This window comes from Oncorhynchus clarkii, chromosome 28 (assembly GCF_045791955.1).
Source record: "Oncorhynchus clarkii lewisi isolate Uvic-CL-2024 chromosome 28, UVic_Ocla_1.0, whole genome shotgun sequence".
Classification (NCBI taxonomy): domain Eukaryota; kingdom Metazoa; phylum Chordata; class Actinopteri; order Salmoniformes; family Salmonidae; genus Oncorhynchus; species Oncorhynchus clarkii.
Genome location: NC_092174.1, coordinates 30,386,549 through 30,408,416, shown reverse-complemented (window position 1 = coordinate 30,408,416; position 21,868 = coordinate 30,386,549). Strand labels below are relative to the sequence as shown.

At 42.9% G+C, this 21,868-nt stretch overlaps 1 protein-coding gene across 1 annotated transcript in view; it reads left to right on the top strand.

The window, feature by feature from the left end:
• The window catches only part of LOC139387167 (ubiquitin carboxyl-terminal hydrolase 14-like), a 237,162-nt gene that overhangs the window by 122,524 nt on the left and 92,770 nt on the right, over window positions 1–21,868 (top strand). The gene's annotated exons all lie outside the window — the stretch shown is intronic.

Genomic DNA, 21,868 nt, shown 5'->3' with positions numbered 1-21,868 from the left:
TGGGGCCACAGTGTCTCCTGACCCCTCCTGTCTCAGCCTCCAGTATTTATGCTGCAGTAGTTTATGTGTCGGGGGCTACGGTCAGTTTGTTATATCTGGAGTACTTCTCCTGTCCTATTCGGTGTCCTGTGTGAATTTAAGTGTGCTCTCTCTAATTCTCTCTTTCTTTCTCTCTCTCGGAGGACCTGAGCCCTAGGACCATGCCTCAGGACTACCTGACATGATGACTCCTTGCTGTACCCAGTCCACCTGGCCGTGCTGCTGCTCCAGTTTCAACTGTTCTGCCTTATTATTATTGGACCATGCTGGTCATTTATGAACATTTGAACATCTTGGCCATGTTCTGTTATAATCTCCACCCGGCACAGCCAGAAGAGGACTGGCCACCCCACATAGCCTGGTTCCTCTCTAGGTTTCTTCCTAGGTTTTGGCCTTTCTAGGAAGTTTTTCCTAGCCACCGTGCTTCTACACCTGCATTGTTTGCTGTTTGGGGTTTTAGGCTGGGTTTCTGTACAGCACTTTGAGATATCAGCTGATGTACGAAGGGCTATATAAATAAATTTGATTTGATTTTAACTTGTTTGTGTGTGTTATAAAGACTGGGTTTGTATAGTGGACTTCAGAGTACTCTCGTGAATAAACATTTGGACTATTGTAAGCTGGGACATGTCTGTTTCATTCAACTAGAATCTTACAAACTCTGGGTTGTAGACTGAGTAGATTAATTGAAGTTTTTGAACATTGATAACGAAATTCTCATAACAAGGACCAAAAGGCTTCTCAACAGCTTTTACCCCCAAACCATAAGACTCCTGAACAGTTAATGAAATGGCTACCCGGACAATTTGCATTGTGTCCCGCCACCCCCAACCAACCAATCCCTCTTTTACCCTGCTGCTACTCTCTGTTTACCATCTATGCATAGTCACTTTAACTCTACCTACATGTACATATTACCTCAATTAGCCCGACTAACCGGTGCCCGACTAACCGGTGCCCCCGCAGATAGACTCTGTACCGGTACCACCTGGATATAGCCTCGCTACTGTTAATTTCACTGTCATTTTACCATTTTTTTGTTTCTTTACTTATCTATTGTTTACCTAATACCTATTTTGTACTTAAAAATTGTACTGTTGGTTAGGGCCTGTAAGTAAGCATTTCACTGTAAGGTCTACAACTGTTGTATTCAGTGCACGTGACAAATAAACTTTGATTTGAGCCATTCATTTGCAGGGTTTACAAAGGACTGAAAAGAAAGTCACATTTTTTGGCACCTAACGTATGGTCTTGGCCTGGAAAACCCTCCCTACCTTTGTCCTTGGGCTGGTGTTACTGTAGTGTTGTATAAATGCAGACATTAACAGCCAAGTCAAGTCAAACCACAGGTTGAAGGCTGTTTGGGAACAGCCAGGACTCTGTAACAATTACGTTATCTGTGGTGTGGAAGAGGTGTCTGTGCGTCAGTTCTTTTTAGGGACAAGATTATTTGTGTATTTTGACTAATACAATGCCATAAATATTGATTTTGACTATGGCAAGCAAATTAAGAATGGCCTTCAGAAAACAATTCCAAAACAAAACCCTGTATTACAATATAAAAAACATTCACAGGAATGCTACAAGCCTACATATAATATCTATAGCACCTCCATAATTTGGAGACAACTTAAATTTAAACATATTGTAACTAAACAACATGCGTACATTTATTTGGTAAAAAACCCCAAGTTGCATCCAATCCAGGTAATTTATTTTGCAAGTGAATTGCCAATACCACTCGGCTAAGGTAACAATTATGAAATACAACCAAACAAACTTAACTAAATCAAGAGATCACTTTGACAAATAAACCACTATTAAAAATGAATGATTAGCTAGTAGCTATCCCGCTCATATGAAATGAAAGGTACAGTAGGCCTACCTTACAACAACCCAGGCTTCATTTTTATCAATATCATGCAAATCATTACATGTGGTAAAAGCAAATTGCAACTGAAAATGTGGGTAATTAACTGCGAGTTGACAACAGTTGCTCAATGGAGGTCTTCGCTATCTGAGATCCTTGGGACGTCCAACTCTGACATCACCGCATTGAAGTTGACATTTTAAACAGTTAAGCACAGCTCAAACACACATGCATACCCCACAAGACATGCCACAAGAAGTCTCTTCACAGTCCCCAAGTCCAGAACAGACCATGGGATGCGCACAGTACTTCATAGAGCTATGACTCAATGGAACTCTATTCCACATCAAGTAACTGATGCAAGCAGTAAAATTAGATTGTAGATATGAGGTAGTGGTGGAATAGGGGGCTGAGGGAAAACAGTGTGTTGTGAAATTTGTTAATATATTGTACTGTTTTTAAAATTGTATAACTGCTTTAATTTTGCTGGACCCCAGGAAGTATAGCTGCTGCTTTGGCAGCTAATGGGGAGCCATAATAAATACAAATACAAATTCCATAACTTCCTTTATCTAGGCATTCATCCCTCCGGGTCTTTCATCCCGTGTACTTCATTTATTTATAATACATTTATGGTATAAGGGAGGTTACTATAGCTAAAAACAAACTTCTAAACATCTTCCACTAGAGGCACCATCCTATTTCTCTCCCTAAATGATAGCCTAAAACCTTTCTAATTCCTTATGAGTAATTATTACAGTTTGCATATACTGTGGTTTTCTAGTAGGAGACTGTGAAAAAGTGTAGTAGTCTTACTTGGAATGAAATACAGTGAGCTTCTACTTTAAATTGTATTATTAGACAACACAGGGTCTGCATGTCTGTGTGGACTCTATATGCTCCATGGGGAAGTCCATTTGTTGTTGGATGAAAGAAAGAAATGACTTGTGCTCTAAGAGGAGACTAGTAACCATTACAGTTTCCTGTCTGAGGTAAATCAAACACATGACCAATCAAAAACTACCATAGTAAGCCAATTTCATACAGACCGGCGCTAGCAGCAAGTTCAACATGGGGAATTGTGGTGTCACAGTGATTTATGTCCCCACAGCTCCCAGCAGCAGCTCCCTCCCTCCCAGCAGCCCCTGACTTTGACACAGCAGCCATTATTTTTTAAAGATTTGAAATGGAGATAGAGGAATCCCAGTGGTTTCTTTGGCTTCAAAAGAGCCTTGCGTGTGAGAACAAAAGAGCCTGGGTCTGAAAGCTAGCTCTGTGGCCTTGCCTCCACCCATCCTTCACAACTGTATTGAGTGCCAGCCAAAGGCCCTGAAAAAGGGGAAGTGGCCCTTTCACCCTCCACCACCACCTTTATTTAACCAGGTAGGCTAGTTGAGAACAAGTTCTCATTTGCAACTGCGACCTTGCCAACATAAAGCATAGCAGTGTGAGCAGACAACACAGAGTTACACATGGAGTAAACAATTAACAAGTCAATAACACAGTAGAAAAAAAGAGAGTCTATATACATTGTGTGCAAAAGGCATGATGAGGTAGGCAGATAATTACAATTTTGCAGATTAACACTGGAGTGAAAAATGATCAGATGGTCATGTACAGGTAGAGATACTGGTGTGCAAAAGAGCAGAAAAGTAAATAAAAAAAACAGTATGGGGATGAGGTAAGTAAAATTGGGTGGGCTATTTACCGATAGACTATGTACAGCTGCAGCGATCGGTTAGCTGCTCAGATAGCAGATGTTTGAAGTTGGTGAGGGAGATAAAAGTCTCCAACTTCAGCGATTTTTGCAATTCGTTCCAGTCACAGGCTGCAGAGAACTGGAAGGAAAGGCGGCCAAATTAGGTGTTGGCTTTAGGGATGATCAGTGAGATACACCTGCTGGAGCACGTGCTACGGGTGGGTGTTGCCATCATGACCAGTGAACTGAGAAAGATAAGTCACATGACACGGTGACTGGGGGTGTAACGGTTTTCTTGAGGTGAAGGAGCGGCAGACCAAAATGCAGCGTGGTTTCTATTCATGGTTTTTTAATGAAGAAAACTATACATGAATAAACTAACAAAACGTGAGAAAACCTAAACAGCCTCTCTGGTGACAACAGCGACAGGAACAATCACCCACGAAACACTCAAAGAATATGGCTGCCTAAATATGGTTCCCAATCAGAGACAACGATAAACACCTGCCTCTGATTGAGAACCACTCCAGACAGCCATAGACTATGCTAGATACCCCCACTAAGCCACAAACCCAATACCTAACAAAAACCCCAAGACAAAACACACCACATACAAAACCCATGTCACACCCTGGCCTGACCAAATAAATAAAGAAAACACAAAATACTAAGACTAGGGCGTGACAGGGGGACAAGAGATTTCAAAGATTTTCCTGAGTTACAGTTAATATAAAGTCATTAGGCCCTAATCTATGGATTTCACATGACTGGGAATAAAGACGTGCATCTGTTGGTGCTGTACATCCATGGCTGTCCTCCACATGCACATGCTAATGCTGGGGAATATGATGCTTGTCCTAATTGAAAGACAGATTACATCAATAAAGTTTCTAGAACTTGTTTCTCCTCTGAAATTCCATCAGTATTTCGCAGGACAGAATACATGCTCCAATGGATTTTTTCATGAATAATGCTTCACTTGACTTCAGACTCTTGGCCCTTTGAAGTGGTGTCTGTGTTATAGGGGAGCAACAGGGGTGTCAGCATTGGGTGTGCCTGAAACAGCTGAATCAACTAATTTGAAGGGGTTTCCACATACTTCTGTATATATAGTATACCTTAAAAAAATCTGCCATCTTTATTTCAGCTCATTTTATTTCATTGTTTATTAAACCCTTATTTTACCACGTAAGTTGATTGAGAACACATTCTCATTTACAGCAACGGCCTGGGGAATAGTTAAAGGGGAGAGGAGGGGGGATGAATGAGCCAATTGTAAGCTGGGGATGATTAGGTGACCATGATGGTATGAGGGCCAGATTGGGAATTTAGGCAGGATACCAGGGATAAGTGCCCTGGGATCTTTTATGAGCACAGTCATGACACCGTTTAACGTCCCATCCGAAAGACGGAATGAAACATGGGACCAATACTTTACATGTTGCCTTTATATTTGTTCAAAATAAAGGGATGTTCTTCATTTGAGTACCATTTAACTTTGTTAAAATCAAATCAAACGTTATTTGTCACATGCGACAAATACAACAGGTGTAGGTAGACCTTACCGTGAAATGCTTACTTACATGCTTACTCACGAGCTGTCTGAATCGCCATGTCTCCAGCTCGCCCAGCTACTTACTGGACCCAATGATCACTCGGCTATGCATGCCTCTCCCTAATGTCAATATGCCTTGTCCATTGCTGTTTTGGTTATTTATTACTGCCTTATTTCACTGTAGAGCCTCTAGCCCTGCTCAATACGCCTTAGCTAAAATGGCATTGTTGGTTAAGGGCTTGTTTAAAAAATAAAAAATACATTATTTCCCCTTTATTTAACCAGGTAGGCTAGTTGAGAACAAGTTCTCATCTACAACTGGGACCTGGCCAAGATAAAGCAAAGCAGTGCGACACAAACAACAACACAGAGTTACACATGGAATAAACAAACACGCGGTCAATAATTCAATAGAAAACGTCTATATACAGTGTGTGCAAATGAGGTAGGATAAGGGAGGTTAGGCAATAAATAGGCCATAGTGGTGAAATAATTACAATATAGCAATAAAACACAGGAGTGATAGATTTGCAGAAGATAAGTGTGCAAGTAGAGGTACTGGGGAGCAAAGGAGCAAAATAAATAAAATAAATAACAGTATGGGGATGAGGTAGTTGGGTGGGCTATTTACAGATGGGCTATGTACAGGTGCAGTGATTTGTGAGCTGCTCTGACAGCTGGTGCTTAAAGTTAGTGAGGGAGATATGAGTCTCCAGCTTCAGTGATTTTTGCAGTTCGTTCCAGTCATTGGCAGCAGTGAACTGGAAGTAAAGGCGGCCAAAGGAGGAATTGGCTTTGGGGGTAACCAGTGAGATATACCTGCTGGAGCGCGTGCTACGGGTGGGTGCTGCTATGGTGACCAGTGACCTGAGATAAGGCGGGGCTTTACCTAGCAAAGACTTATAGATGACCTGGAGTCAGTGGGTTTGGTGACGAATATGAAGCGAGGGCCAGTCAACAAGAGCATACAGGTCGCAGTGGTGGGTGACAAAACGGATGGCACTGTGATAGACAGCATCCGATTTGCTGAGTAGAGTGTTGGAGGCTATTTTGTAAATGAGGATGGGTAGGATAGTCCGTTTTACGAGGGTATGTTTGGCAGCATGAGTGAAGGATGCTTTGTTGCGAAATAGGAAGCCGATTCTAGATTACATTTTGAATTGAAGAGGCTTAATGTGAGTCTGGAAGGAGAGTTTACAGTCTAACCAGACACCTAGGTATTTGTAGTTGTCCACATATTCTAAGTCAGCACCGTCCAGAGTAGTGATGCTGGACGGGAGGGCAGGTGTGGGCAGCAATCGGTTGAAGAGCCTGCATTTAGTTTTACTTGCATTTAAGAGCAGTTGGAGGCCACGGAAGGAGAGTTGCATGGTATTGAAGCTCGTCTGGAGGTCAATTAACATAGTGTCCAAAGAAGGGGCCAGAAGTATAAAAATTGTGTTGTCTGCGTAGAGGTGGATCAGAGAATCAGCAGCAGCAAGAGCGACATCATTGGCGTATACAGAGAAAAGAGTCGGCCCGAGAATTTAACCCTTTGGCACCCCCATAGACTGCCAGAGGTCCGGACAACAGGCCCTCTGATTTGATACACTGAACTCTCTTTGAGAAGTAGTTTATCGAACCAGGCGAGGCAGTCATTTGAGAAACCAAGGTTGTTGAGTCTGCTGATAAGAATGTGGTGATTGACAGAGTCGAAAGCCTTGGTCAGGTCGATGAATACAGCTGCACAGTATTATCTCTTATTGATGACGGTTATGATATCATTTAGGACCTTGAGCGTGGCTGAGGTGCACCCATGACCAGCTCGGAAGCCAGATTGCATATCGGAGAAGGTACGGTGGGATTCAAAATGGTCGTGATCTGTTTGTTCACTTGGCTTTCGAAGAACTTAGAAAGGCAGGGTAGGATAGATATAGGTCTGTAGCAGTTTGGTTCTAGAGTGTCTCCATCCTTTGAAGAGGGGGATGACCGCAGCAGCTTTCCAATCTTTGGGGATCTCCGACGATACGAAAGAGGTTGAACAGGCTAGTAATACGGGTTGCAACAATTTCAGCTGATAAATTTAGAAAGAGAGGGTCCAGGTTGTCTAGCCTGGCTGATTTGTAGGGTCTTTCAGAATATCGGCTATATCGGCTATCTGGATTTGGGTGAAAGAGAAATGGGAGAGGCTTGGGCAAGTTGCTGTGGGGGGGTGCAGGGCTGTTGACCGGGGTAGGGGTAGCCAGGTGGAAAGCATGGCCAGCAATAGAAAAATGTTTCTTAAAATTCTCAATTATCATGGATTTATCGGTGGTGACAGTGTTTCCAACCTCAGTGCAGTGGGCAGCTGGGATGAGGTGCTCTTATTCTCCATGGACTTTACAGTGTCCCAGAACTTTTTGGAGTTTGTGCTACAGGATGCAAATTTATTTTTGAAATTGCTAGCCTTTGCTTTCCCAACTGCCTGTGTATAATGGTTCCTAACTTCCCTGAAAAGTTGCATATCGCGGGAGCTATTCGATGCTAATGCAGTACGCCACATGATGTTTTTGTGCTGGTCAAGGGCAGTCAGGTCTGGAGTGAACCAAGGGCTATATCTGTTCCTGGTTCTAAATTTTGGGCATGCTTATGTAAGATGGTGAGGAAAGCATTTTTTTATGAATAACCAGGCATCCTCTACTGTCAGAGTGAGGTCAATATCCTTCCAGGATGAGACAGTGATGAGGGGTGGTAGTTTGACCGCAAACACATTACGGATGCAGGCAATGTGGCAGTGATTGCTGAGATCCTGGTTGAAGACAGCAGAGGTGTATTTGGAGGGCAGGTTTGTCAGAATGATTTTTATGAGGGTACCTGTGTTTACAGATTTGGGGTTGTACCTGGTAGGTTCATTGATCATTTGTGTGAGATTGAGGGCATCAAGCTTAGATTGTAGGATGGCCAGGGTGTTAAGCTTGTCCCAGTTTAGGTCACCTAACAGCACAAGCTCTGAAGATAGATGGGGGGCAATCAATTCACATATGGTGTCCAGGGCACAGCTGGGGCAGAAGGTGGTCTATAGCAAGTGGCAAAGGTGAGAGACTTGATTCTAGAAAGGTGGATTTTTAAAAGTAGAGGCTCAAATTGTTTGCGCACAGACCTGGATAGTAAGACAGAACTCTGCAGGCTATCCCTACAGTAGATTGCAACTTCATCCCCTTTGGCAGTTCTATCTTGTTGGAAAATGTTATAGTTAGGGATGGAAATTTCAAGGTTTTTGGTGGTCTTCCTAAACCAGGATTCAGACACGGCTAAGACATCCGGGTTGGCAGAGTGTGCTAAAGCCGTGAATAAAACAAACTTAGGGAGGAGGCTTCTAATGTTAACATGCATGAAACCAAGGCTTTTACGGTTACAGAAGTCAACAAAATAGAGCACCTGGGGAATAGGAGTGGAGCTAGGCACTGCAGCGCCTGGATTAACCTCTACATCACCAGGCGAACAGAGGAGGAGTAGGATAAGGGTATGGCTAAAGGCTATAAGAACTGGTCGTCTAGTACGTTCAGAACATAGAGTAAAAGGAGCAGGTTTCTGGGCACGGTAGAATATATTCAAGGCATAAAGTACAGACAAAGGTATGGTAGGATGTGAATACAGTGGAGGTAAACCTATCCATTGAGTGACAATGAAAGAGATATTGTCTCAAGAAACATCATTTAAATCAGGTGAGGTCACCGCATGTGTGGGAGGTGGATCTAAAGGTTTAAGAAAAATAAGAGTTTAAAAAAAAGATTTACTAAATAAACTCAAGTTTTAAAAAGTAATGTGTACATGTAGGTAGGGGTAAAGTAACTATGCATAGATAATAAGCAGCGAGTAGCAGCAGTGTAAAAAAGGGGAGAGCACAGAGAGAGAAAAAAAGAGCTCAACCAGGCCAGGAGAGTAGAAGAAGCGCCAGGGGGCTGTAGGGTGGTGGGGTGGATTAGTCAGTGGGGACTATAAAAGTGGATGTACCAGGGTTTTAGGCCTGGTGTGAAGGAGTGGCTGGGGGGAGTTGAGGGGGGCTAGGGAGATGGTCAAAAGGAGCATTTGGGCAGATGAAGAAGTCATCATCATTAAGCCGCTGGAAGTTTACTGTCCAGTTATACAAGTATTTCTAAATTAGGGGATGGGGGAGTGCATGTGAAAGGGGTGAAGGGCTCCGAGTGGCTGAGAAGGTCTGGGGGCGGTGCAGAGTAAAGCTGTGGCCTGTGGGTCTGAGGGCCTCTGTGGGACTGGGGGGGAAATTCATTAAGGGCACAGCCCAGCCTTTGTTCTGGCAGTAGGTTGATTGGAGCGCTGACCTTGCCTCCCAGCCTGCCCTGCACACTCTGCTCTGACTGGCCCAGTGGAGGATGAGTTTAAGGGCAAGGCATTTAACCTTCAACTAAATTCCAACCTCAGCCAAAGCAGACAAAGGTTGGCATAATTTATTAGCAAAGGCTTGCCTAAACAACCGCTATTAGGATGATATAGATGCTATACAAACTGAAACAAAGAGTTGAAAAACTCTGTTGTGTCTCCCGGGAGGATATTTTGTCAGCTCTACGTGAAAAATCTGTTTCTGGTTCTGATTCTGATGAGTACAGTCGTGGCCAAAAGTTTTGAGAATGACACAAATATTAATTTCCACAAAGTTTGCTGCTTCAGTGTCTTTAGATATTTTTGTCAGATGTTACTATGGAATACTGAAGTATAACTACAAGCATTTCATAAGTATCAAAGGCTTTTATTGACAATTACATGAAGTTGATGCAAAGAGTCAATATTTGCAGTGTTGACCCTTCTTTTTCAAGACCTCTGCAATCTGCCCTGGCATGCTGTCAATTAACTTCTGGGCCACATCCTGACTGATGGCAGCCCATTCTTGCATAATCAATGCTTGGATTTTGTAAGAATTTGTGGGTTTTTGTTTGTCCACCTGCCTCTTGAGGATTGACCACAAGTTCTCAATGGGATTAAGGTCTGGGGAGTTTCCTGGCCATGGACCCAAAATATCTATGTTTTGTTCCCCAAGCCACTTAGTTATCACTTTTGCCTTAACGCAAGGTGCTCCATTATGCTGGAAAATACATTGTTCGTCAGCAAACTATTCCTGGATGGTTGGGAGAAGTTGCTCTCGGAGGATGTGTTGGTACCAATTTTTTATTCATGGTTGTGTTCTTAGGCAAAATTGTGAGTGAGCCCACTCCCTTGGCTGAGAAACAACCCCACACATGAATGGTCTCAGGATGCTTTACTGTTGGCATGACACAGGACTGATGGTAGCGCTCACCTTGTCTTCTCCGGACAAGCTTTTTTCCAGATGCCCCAAACAATCGGAAAGGGGATTCAGCAGAGATAATGACTTTGCCCCAGTCTTCAGCAGTCCAATCCCTGTACCTTTTGTAGAATATCAGTCTGTCCCTGATGTTTTTACTGGAGAGAAGTGGCTTCTTTGCTGCCCTTCTTGACACCAGGCCATCCTCCAAAAGTGTTTGCCTCACTGTGGGTGCAGATGCACTCACACCTGCCTGCTGCCATTCCTGAGCAAGCTCTGTACTGGTGGTGCCCCGATCCCGCAGCTGAATCAACTTTAGGAGACGGTCCTGGCGCTTGCTGGACTTTCTTGGGCACCCTGAAGCCTTCTTCACAACAATTGAACCGCTCTCCTTGAAGTTCTTGATGATCCAATAAATGGTTGATTTAGGTGCAATCTTACTGGCAGCAATATCCTTGCCTATGAAGCCCTTTTTGTGCAAAGCAATGATGATGGTACGTGTTTCCTTGCAGGTAACCATGGTTGACAGAGGAAGAACAATGATTCCAAGCACTGCGCTCCTTTTGAAGCTTCCAGTCTGTTATTCAAACTCAATCAGCATGACAGAGTGATCTCCAGCCCTGTCCTCGTCAACCGTCACATCTGTGTTAACAAGAGAATCACTGACATGATGTCAGCTGGTCCTTTTGTGGCAGGGCTGAAATGCAGTGGAAATGTTTTTTGGGGGGGGATTCAGTTCATTTGCATGGCAAATAGGGACTTTGCAATTAATTGATCACTCTTCATAACATTCTAGAGTATATGCAAATTTCCATCATACAAACTGAGGCAGCAGACTTTGTGAAAATTTATATTTGTGTCATTCTCAAAACTTTTGGTCACGACTGTATATAATGTTGGTATAATTTCTTTGCATAACAGAAAAAAATGCATTCTAGGCAGCTAAATCTAAACAATATTGAAGATTACAAAATTAATTTAAATGTAATGGTCAAAGTGTCCTAAACAAAATACCACACTCGACCTTTTTGCTATCAGTTTAGCTATGTTATTGTGAAAAAATACCCTACTACAGTTTCACTTAGTGTTCTATTTTCAACAACAAAAATGTCTGCTTTCATTTCAGGCATTGTTGACAAACTCAATCAATCCCCCTCCAAGGAACTATTATAAAATATAACCTCATTTACTGCATTTCCACACAATAAAAAAAAATGCAATTTGGAGAACAGCAAAAACAAGCCACATTGACTCCAGACATATCCAAAAAATGTCTGCTTTCATTTCATTTAATTTCAGGCCTGGTGGACAAATCCAATTATTATGGGGGAATTACTGATAATTTTCAATGCTGTGGCTCGCTGAGTAAGCCCTGTGAGTGAACCCACTCAGGATTTTACAATGCTGCCCAGCCTGGGGTGAACACCAGGGTTGTGTGTTCGATTGCCATGAGGGGCCAGTACAAAAATGTATGCACTCACTACTCTAAGTCGGTCTGGATAAGAACGTCTGCTAAAACGACAAAATGTATGTAAATGTAACTCTATTTGGACAAGGACAGCTTTCATAGAGCCTTAATGTATTTACTCAGTTATTCAGAGCTGCCATATTGACAGAGTAAACATGGAGATCCAGTTCACCCATCTGGCCTTAGTGATGGTTCTTACACAGGCCGTCAGTATTACTGATCATTACAATGCTGTGGATAGCTGAGGAAGCCTAATAAAAAGGAAGCTCTTTCTAAACATTTATACATTAATGTGGATGCTTTACAGATAGTCCTGAATGAATTGTGAATAATAAGGAGTGAGAACGTTACAAACGCACAAATATCATACCACACCAAAAATGCTAATCTCCCCTGTTATTGTCATGGTGAGAGGTTGCATGTCTTGGAGGTATGATATTTGTGTGTCTGTAACTTTCTCACTCCTCATTATTCACAATTCATTCAGGGCTATCCGTAATCACTGTAGCATCCACATTAATGTAGAAGTGTTAAGAAATATATTCTATTCTTATTTACAATAGACGTGACTCCAAAATGACACAATACATTATTTACCATTAATTTCTATTCGGCACAAAATAATCTGAAACACAAACAAAACAAACAGCAAATACATCCAACAAATGTGAAGAGTCAAGCATGTAGTCATTGCGTACTATGAATATGGGACTACTGCTTGTGAATTGGTCCCAATACATTTGGGACCCTAAAATGGAGGGACTATGTACAAAAAGTGAAAACACAAATGAAAACTGACAGTTCGCACTTTAACGTTACAGTCACTGTATCATCAAATCCTGGCCGTATGCTATCAGAAAGTAGGCAACATTAGGATAATGCTAAAAAAATGTAGGAAAGGAAAAGTGTGAAGGGGGGATAGAGAGACAGCTATACATTTTTGTGTATCTGTCTTGCATAGCAGAGGTGGTCACCTAAATTGACTGTAGTATCCAAGCCTAGGCTGGTGGTGATAAATTGATACATTGCAGCACTGATGCATTTTAAACATAGCCTACAGGACAGACAGAGACAAATGCATGCATTCATTCATTCAAACAACGAACATGTCAAATGGCAGAACACTTCTCCAGGGGAACACTTGCTATTGGTTGAACCAAAGATTCAATAGGGGAGACACTAGCCCAACATGTTTGTGGCGTCCATGTTCCGTTTACACACAGTTGTTTGGAGAAACAGATTGCTAATTACAGTGCCTTGCGAAAGTATTCGGCCCCCTTGAACTTTGCGACCTTTTGCCACATTTCAGGCTTCAAACATAAAGTTATAAAACTGTATTTTTTTGTGAAGAATCAACAACAAGTGGGACACAATCATGAAGTGGAACGACATTTATTGGATATTTCAAACTTTTTTAACAAATCAAAAACTGAAAAATTGGGCGTACAAAATTATTCAGCCCCTTTACTTTCAGTGCAGCAAACTCTCTCCAGAAGTTCAGTGAGGATCTCTGAATGATCCAATGTTGACCTAAATGACTAATTATGATAAATACAATCCACCTGTGTGTAATCAAGTCTCCGTATAAATGCACCTGCACTGTGATAGTCTCAGAGGTCCGTTAAAAGCGCAGAGAGCATCATGAAGAACAAGGAACACACCAGGCAGGTCCGAGATACTGTTGTGAAGAAGTTTAAAGCCGGATTTGGATACAAAAAGATTTCCCAAGCTTTAAACATCCCAAGGAGCACTGTGCAAGCGATAATATTGAAATGGAAGGAGTATCAGACCACTGCAAATCTACCAAGACCTGGCCGTCCCTCTAAACTTTCAGCTCATACAAGGAGAAGACTGATCAGAGATGCAGCCAAGAGGCCCATGATCACTCTGGATGAACTGCAGAGATCTACAGCTGAGGTGGGAGACTCTGTCCATAGGACAACAATCAGTCGTATATTGCACAAATCTGAGTGGCAAGAAGAAAGCCATTTCTTAAAGATATCCATAAAAAGTGTTGTTTAAAGTTTGCCACAAGCCACCTGGGAGACACACCAAACATGTGGAAGAAGGTGCTCTGGTCAGATGAAACCAAAATGGAACTTTTTGGCAACAATGCAAAACGTTATGTTTGGCGTAAAAGCAACACAGCTCATCACCCTGAACACACCATCCCCACTGTCAAACATGGTGGTGGCAGCATCATGGTTTGGGCCTGCTTTTCTTCAGCAGGGACAGGGAAGATGGTTAAAATTGATGGGAAGATGGATGGAGCCAAATACAGGACCATTCTGGAAGAAAACCTGATGGAGTCTGCAAAAGTCTACAATGGAATGGTTCAAAAATAAACATATCCAGGTGTTAGAATGGCCAAGTCAAAGTCCAGACCTGAATCCAATCGAGAATCTGTGGAAAGAACTGAAAACTGCTGTTCACAAATGCTCTCCATCCAACCTCACTGAGCTCGAGCTGTTTTGCAAGGAGGAATGGGAAAAAATGTCAGTCTCTCGATGTGCAAAACTGATAGAGACATACCCCAAGCGACTTACAGCTGTAATCACAGCAAAAGGTGGCGCTACAAAGTATTAACTTAAGGGGGCTGAATAATTTTGCACGCCCAATTTTTCAGTTTTTGATTTGTTAAAAAAGTTTGAAATATCCAATAAATGTCGTTCCACTTCATGATTGTGTCCCACTTGTTGTTGATTCTTCACAAAAAAATACAGTTTTATATCTTTATGTTTGAAGCTTGAAATGTGGCAAAAGGTCGCAAAGTTCAAGGGGGCCGAATACTTTCGCAAGGCACTGTATAATGAACAAAATAAAAGTGTTGGTCCCATGTTTCATGAGCTGAAATAAAATATCCCAGAAATGTTACATTCACACAAAAAGCTTATTTCTCTATAATGTTGTGCACAAATTTGTTTACATCCCTGTTAGTGTGCATTTCCCCTTTGCCAAGATAGTCTATCCACCTGACAGGTGTGGCATATCAAGAAGCTGATTAAACAGCATGATGATTACACAGGTGCACCTTGTGCTGGGGGAAATAAAAGGCCACTCTGAAATGTGCAGTTTTGTCCCACAACATAATGCCACAGATGTCTCAAGATTTGAAAGAGTGTGCAATTGGCATACTGACGTCCGGAATGTCCACCAGAGCTGTTGCCAGAGAAGTTCATGCTCATTTCTCTACCATAAGCCGCCTCCAACATCATTTTAGATAATTTGGCAGTATGTCTAACTGGCCTCACATCCGCAGACCATGTGAAACCCGCCAGCCCAGGACCTCCACATCCGGCTTCTTCACCTGCGGGATCGACTGAGACCATGCAACTGTGGGTTTGCAGAACTGAAGAATTTCTGCACAAAGTGTCGAAGCGGTCTTTTGGTCAGGCTCCGGAGACGGGCACATCGCGTGCCACTCCCTAGCATACTACTCGCCAATGTCCAGTCTCTTGACAACAAGGTTGATGAAATCCGAGCAAGGGTAGCATTCCAGAGGGACATCAGGGACTGTAACGTTCTTTGCTTCACGGAAACATGGCTCACTCGAGAGACGCTATCGGAGTCGGTGCAGCCAGCTGGTTTCTCCACGCATCGCGCCGACAGAAACAAACATCTTTCTGGTAAGAAGAGAGGCGGGGGCGTATGCTTTATGGTTAACGAGACGTGGTGTGGTCACAACAACATACAGGAACTCAAGTCCTTCTGTTCACCTGACTTAGAATTCCTCAATCAAATGTCGACCGCATTATCTACCAAGGGAATTCTCTTTGATTATAATCACAGCCGTATATATTCCCCCCCCCCCAAGCAGACACATCGATGGCTCTGAACAAACTTTATTTGACTCTTTGCAAACTGGAATCCATATATCCTGAGGCTGCATTCATTGTAGCTGGGGATTTTAACAAGGCTAATCTGAAAACAAGACTCCCTAAATTGTATCAGCATATCGATTGCGCAACCAGGGCTGGTAAAACCTTGGATCATTGCTATTCTAACTTCCGCGATGCATATAAGGCCCTCCCCCGCTCTCCTTTCGGAAAAGCTGACCACGACTCCATTTTGTTGCTCCCTGCCTACAGACAGAAGCTAAAACAAAAAGCTCCCGCGCTGAGGTCTGTTCAACGCTGGTTAGACCAATCTGATTCCACGCTCCAAGACTGCTTCCATCACGTGGACTGGGATATGTTTCGTATTGCGTCAGACAACAACATTGACGAATACGCTGATTCGGTGAGCGAGTTCATTAGAACGTGCGTTGAAGATGTCGTTCCCATAGCAACGATTAAAACATTCCCAAACCAGAAACCGTGGATTGATGGCAGCATTCGCGTGAAACTGAAAGCGCGAACCACTGCTTTTAATCAGGGCAAGGTGACTGGAAACATGACCGAATACAAACAGTGTAGCTATTCCCCCCGCAAGGCAATCAAACAAGCTAAGCGTCAGTATAGAGACAAAGTAGAATTGCAATTCAACGGCTCAGACACAAGAGGTATGTGGCAGGATCTACAGTCAATCACGGATTACAAAAAGAAAACCAGCCCAGTCACGGACCAGGATGCCTTGCTCCCAGGCAGACTAAATAACTTTTTTGCCCGCTTTGAGGACAATACAGTGCAACTGACACGGCCCACAACCAAAACATGCAGACTCTCCTTCACTGCAGCCGAGGTGAGTAAAACATTTAAACGTGTTAACCCTCGCAAGGCTGCAGGCCCAGACGGCATCCCCAGCCGCGCCCTCAGAGCATGCGCAGACCAGCTGGCTGGTGTGTTTACGGACATATTCAATCGATCCCTATCCCAGTCTGCTGTTCCCACATGCTTCAAGAGGGCCACCATTGTTCCTGTTCCCAAGAAAGCTAAGGTAACTGAGCTAAACGACTACCGCCCCGTAGCACTCACCTCTGTCTTCATGAAGTGCTTTGAGAGACTAGTCAAGGACCATATCACCTCCACCCTACCTGACACCCTAGACCCACTCCAATTTGCTTACCGCCCAAATAGGTCCACAGACGACGCAATCTCAACAACACTGCACACTGCCCTAACCCATCTGGACAAGAGGAATACCTATATGAGAATGCTGTTCATCGACTACAGCTCAGCATTTAACACCATAGTACCCTCCAAACTCGTCATCAAGCTCGAGACCCTGGGTCTCGACCCTGCCCTGTGCAACTGGGTACTGGACTTCCTGACGGGCCGCCCCCAGGTGGTGAGGGTAGGTAACAACATCTCCACCCCGCTGATCCTCAACACTGGGGCCCCACAAGGGTGCGTTCTGAGCCCTCTCCTGTACTCCCTGTTCACCCACGACTGCGTGGCCACGCACGCCTCCAACTCAATCATCAAGTTTGCGGACGACACAACAGTGGTAGGCTTGATTACCAACAATGACGAGACGGCCTACAGGGAGGAGGTGAGGGCCCTCGGAGTGTGGTGTCAGGAAAATAACCTCACACTCAACGTCAACAAAACTAAGGAGATGATTGTGGACTTCAGGAAACAGCAGAGGGAACACCCCCCTATCCACATCGATGGAACAGTAGTGGAGAGGGTAGTAAGTTTTAAGTTCCTCGGCGTACACATCACAGACAAACTGAATTGGTCCACCCACACAGACAGCATCGTGAAGAAGGCGCAGCAGCGCCTCTTCAACCTCAGGAGGCTGAAGAAATTTGGCTTGTCACCAAAAGCACTCACAAACTTCTACAGATGCACAATCGAAAGCATCCTGTCAGGCTGTATCACCGCCTGGTACGGCAACTGCTCCGCCCACAACCGTAAGGCTTTCCAGAGGGTAGTGAGGTCTGCACAACGCATCACCGGGGGCAAACTACCTGCCCTCCAGGACACCTACACCACCCAATGTCACAGGAAGGCCATAAAGTTCATCAAGGACAACAACCACCCGAGCCACTGCCTGTTCACCCCGCTATCATCCAGAAGGCGAGGTCAGTACAGGTGCATCAAAGCTGGGACCGAGAGACTGAAAAACAGCTTCTATCTCAAGGCCATCAGACTGTTAAACAGCCACCACTAACATCGAGTGGCTGCTGCCAACACACTGACTCAACTCCAGCCACTTTAATAATGGGAATGGATGGGAATTGATGTAAAATATATCACTAGCCACTTTAAACAATGCTACTTAATATAATGTTTACATACCCTACATTATTTATCTCATATGTATACGTATATACTGTACTCTATATCATCTACTGCATCTTTATGTAATACATGTATCACTAGCCACTTTAAACTATGCCACTTTGTTTACATACTAATCTCATATGTATATACTGTACTCGATATGCCGCTCTGTACCATCACTCATTCATATATCGTTATGTACATATTCTTTATCCCTTTACACTTGTGTGTATAAGGTAGTAGTTTTGGAATTGTTAGCTAGATTACTCGTTGGTTATTACTGCATTGTCGGAACTAGAAGCACAAGCATTTCGCTACACTCGCATTAACATCTGATAACCATGTGTATGTGACAAATAAAATTTGATTTGATTTGGTGTGTAGTAATTTAACGTCATTCTTATAAAAATAAAAAAAATTCTGATATGAAAGATCTAGTACTTTCCTTATGTTTCCAAAACCGTACCGCAAAAGATGCATTTTAACGTTCAGAAAGAGCGTCGGGGCTTGTAACAAAACTCCCCCGGCCAGAAGATACTATTGTCAATAGGCGCTAAAGGTAGTTGGCGTCTATGAATGAGCTAGGGGAGGCGAATGCAAGCAGGATGGAATAAAATATATAGGAAAACTTCCAAAACACTAAACGTAAACCTGGGAAATAACGCACAATCCTCCCCTGTGCCCAATACAAAACTTTAACCCTGTCATAGGAAAATAAAAGTACAGTAGGCCTACCTTACAACATTAGAATGTGTTGCTGCCTTGCAATGTTGTGGTCTTAGGTCTCTCTTTATGTGGTGTTGTATTGTCTCTTTTGTCGTGATGTGTGTTTTGTCCTATATATATATATATATATATGATATTTATTTATTTTAATCCCAGCCCCTGTATCCGCAGGAGGTCTTTTGCCTTTTGGTAGGTCGTCATTGAAAATAAGAATTTGTTCTTAACTGACTTAAAAGGTTAATAAAGGTTAAATAAAATAAAAGAACATCCCAGGCTTCATTTTCATCAATATCATGGAAATCATTACATGTGATATCAGAAAATTGCGAATGAAAACATGGGTAATTCACTGGTGAGTTGAGATCAAGGTACACAGGGTTCCGGTCTCGAAGCACAGTAATGGCTGCTCCTACAGTTTTGTTTCGGTTCTGCAGTGTAACTGCCGACTGGACGAAAAACACAGTTTCCATACACGGCCACATAGAAAAGTCAAAATAAAAAAAGTCCTAATACGATACCTTAGTCATCACTTTTGTGCATAAAACATATTTTATTCATTACTCACAACTGAAGATATTAACATTTTATATTTACCCATTGTCTGTCATGTTTTTGGATGACGTCGCTCTTAGAGCTAGTGCGTATATATGCGTATATGTCGGTCCATATAAACCGGATGCAATCCAGAAATAGGCCGTCCATGAATTGGTGTATGTGAATTTAAGTAGATTACCTTGAAAACACCTGGCGGACATCTTGGAAGCAGTCTCCCGTTCTTATTATACCTCAGTGGTTGAGATCAGTTATTTTATATGGCTCAGCCTTGCCAAGCAAGCACCATTGAACTTCTATTTTTATCTACAGCAACAGTTTCTGAATGTAACAGGCTGTTGCTGCAATTTCAGGTAAAAACTCAATAGCATCAACTCAACTAGCATCAACTAGCATCAAATATAAGGAAAATGTCTGTACATTTCAGCTGTTTCAAAAACATTGTTCTGCTATTAAGATTTTTGCTGTTGAAGTATTCGGCTTAACAAGACGATTCTGTTCACACTGCCCTGCTTGGAGGAGGGCAACTGTCAGGTGACTGTCGTGCATTACCTCAAGAGGTAGCGGTCGAGACATAAATTGTCTAATTCTCTGGATTTTTTCCCATAGCTCTCGTGAATATCCTTCTACTTTCATCAATGTAAAAAGGCCATAATAAAGGACTTGACAGGAGAAAAGGAAATTAAAGTATCTCAGCTTGACTCACTTTAGTGGTTATGTACCCTGATAGCATCATCACAGCTAACAACTCCATTTGGTCATCTGGTTAACACCTCACTGCTCAACCCCTCCCTAAACTCCAAACCTTTCATGGTCAGTTTGACCAGACCTGTTCTGTTCTGGCCTTCAATTGGTATTTAGACAGGCCTATTTGTTATGGGGAGGGAAATATTATTAAAACACTCTGTTATCAGATGACTGGAGGGAGCAGTGAGAGGTGGAGTTCCGTTTCAGGTGACAGGCCTGGGCTGCACTTTTCCCCACACCTCAATCACTAACTGCATGTTGCTATTATATCACATAGCTATCAGTATAGGATAGTTCATATTAGTATATTCAGTTGTACTCAGAAGGCAACAAAAAATGTATCATGATTGATTTTTACTAAATCTGATCATATAAATCTAAAAGTAACGCTCAAATATCCAGACAACCTCTACCCTTTCAAAATGTTCAGAAACAGACCACTTTTGAGCACAATTAAACTTGATGAATAAATGTGTTTTGAAAATAGGAAGAAATAAAAATAGAAAGGAAGAAGACACCTCACTGAATAGGACCCCTTCATCAATTATTTCTTCCCTCATTCAAAAGTCCCAGGCCACCTTGAATTCATTTGAGTGACACATTGACAAATAACGTCCTTTATGTCCTAAGGAAGGAGCGTTACCCCTCTCTACCCCCTCCCCTCTTCACTCCCTTGAAAGGCGATCAGCTGTATCCATCATGCCTCTCTTCCTGACTTCTAGGCACCTCTGCTGCATCAGTGCCGACACACACACACACACATGTACCCCCACTACTCCTGTCCACCCCTAAACCCCTCCTGATTAATAGTATGTAGCCATGTTGCCCCTGGTGACTTGCCTGGCTACCCATCCACCTCGCCCCGGCCAAACGTCATTCCCACTAATGTTTCTTCTCCACGATCAGTCTAGATTTGCTTCCTGCCCAACAACTTTTCAAACGCGAACACATTCATATCGTTCTGATTGGTCACCGAAACCGATGGGTTGGGGCAGAGCCTGCCTACACATAATTTTGACATCAGCAAAAATGCCTTCTAGGATAGCAGGTTATGAAGCGATAGAGAGAGCAGTGAAATTAAATTCAGGATGAGTGGTCAGGAAACCTGTTGAAAGGCTTCACATTTTAAATCCCATTCCCCATAGCTGACCACAGCACAGCCTGGACCCACCGTGGTCACAGTGGCAGCAGGGCTTCTCCTCTCTTCTTCTTTTTGTCTTAATGGAACAATGGTGGCTGGGGGGGGGGCTTTGTTAGGCCATGACACAAACCTCACTGATGAGAACAGTGACAGTAAACCTATTTAGGCATAGTGCACACTTCTTAATCGGTATTGATCCTGCGGGAGAAGGGGATCTTTTCCTGACAGATGTGCCAGTCAGGGCTGAGAGGAGCTGAGACTGTCTCTGCAGGTCTTGGTGTGGGTTGAGAGGATACATATGCGGGTTAATTAGTTACTGTGGGAAGTTAAGATGTGTTCTTGTTTGATAATGTTACTTATTTCCATCTTTGTTCCTTTTCTAAGATTCTAAAATGTTACATTTAGCCACACACAAGAAACGTGTATGATACAGCAGTTGATACAAAAGCACTGATTGAAACAACATTTCAAAACCTGCAGGATTTTGTTAAATACATGTTTTCTATTAAAACACAATGCAAGACTCAAAATGTACTGTACTCCACTGTTAATAACCACAATGTGGTTTATATTGTCATTTAATCTGCTCTGTCTGTCCAAGACAACTGACCAGGACAATCTGCGAATGGATTGTTGAACTTTTAAAT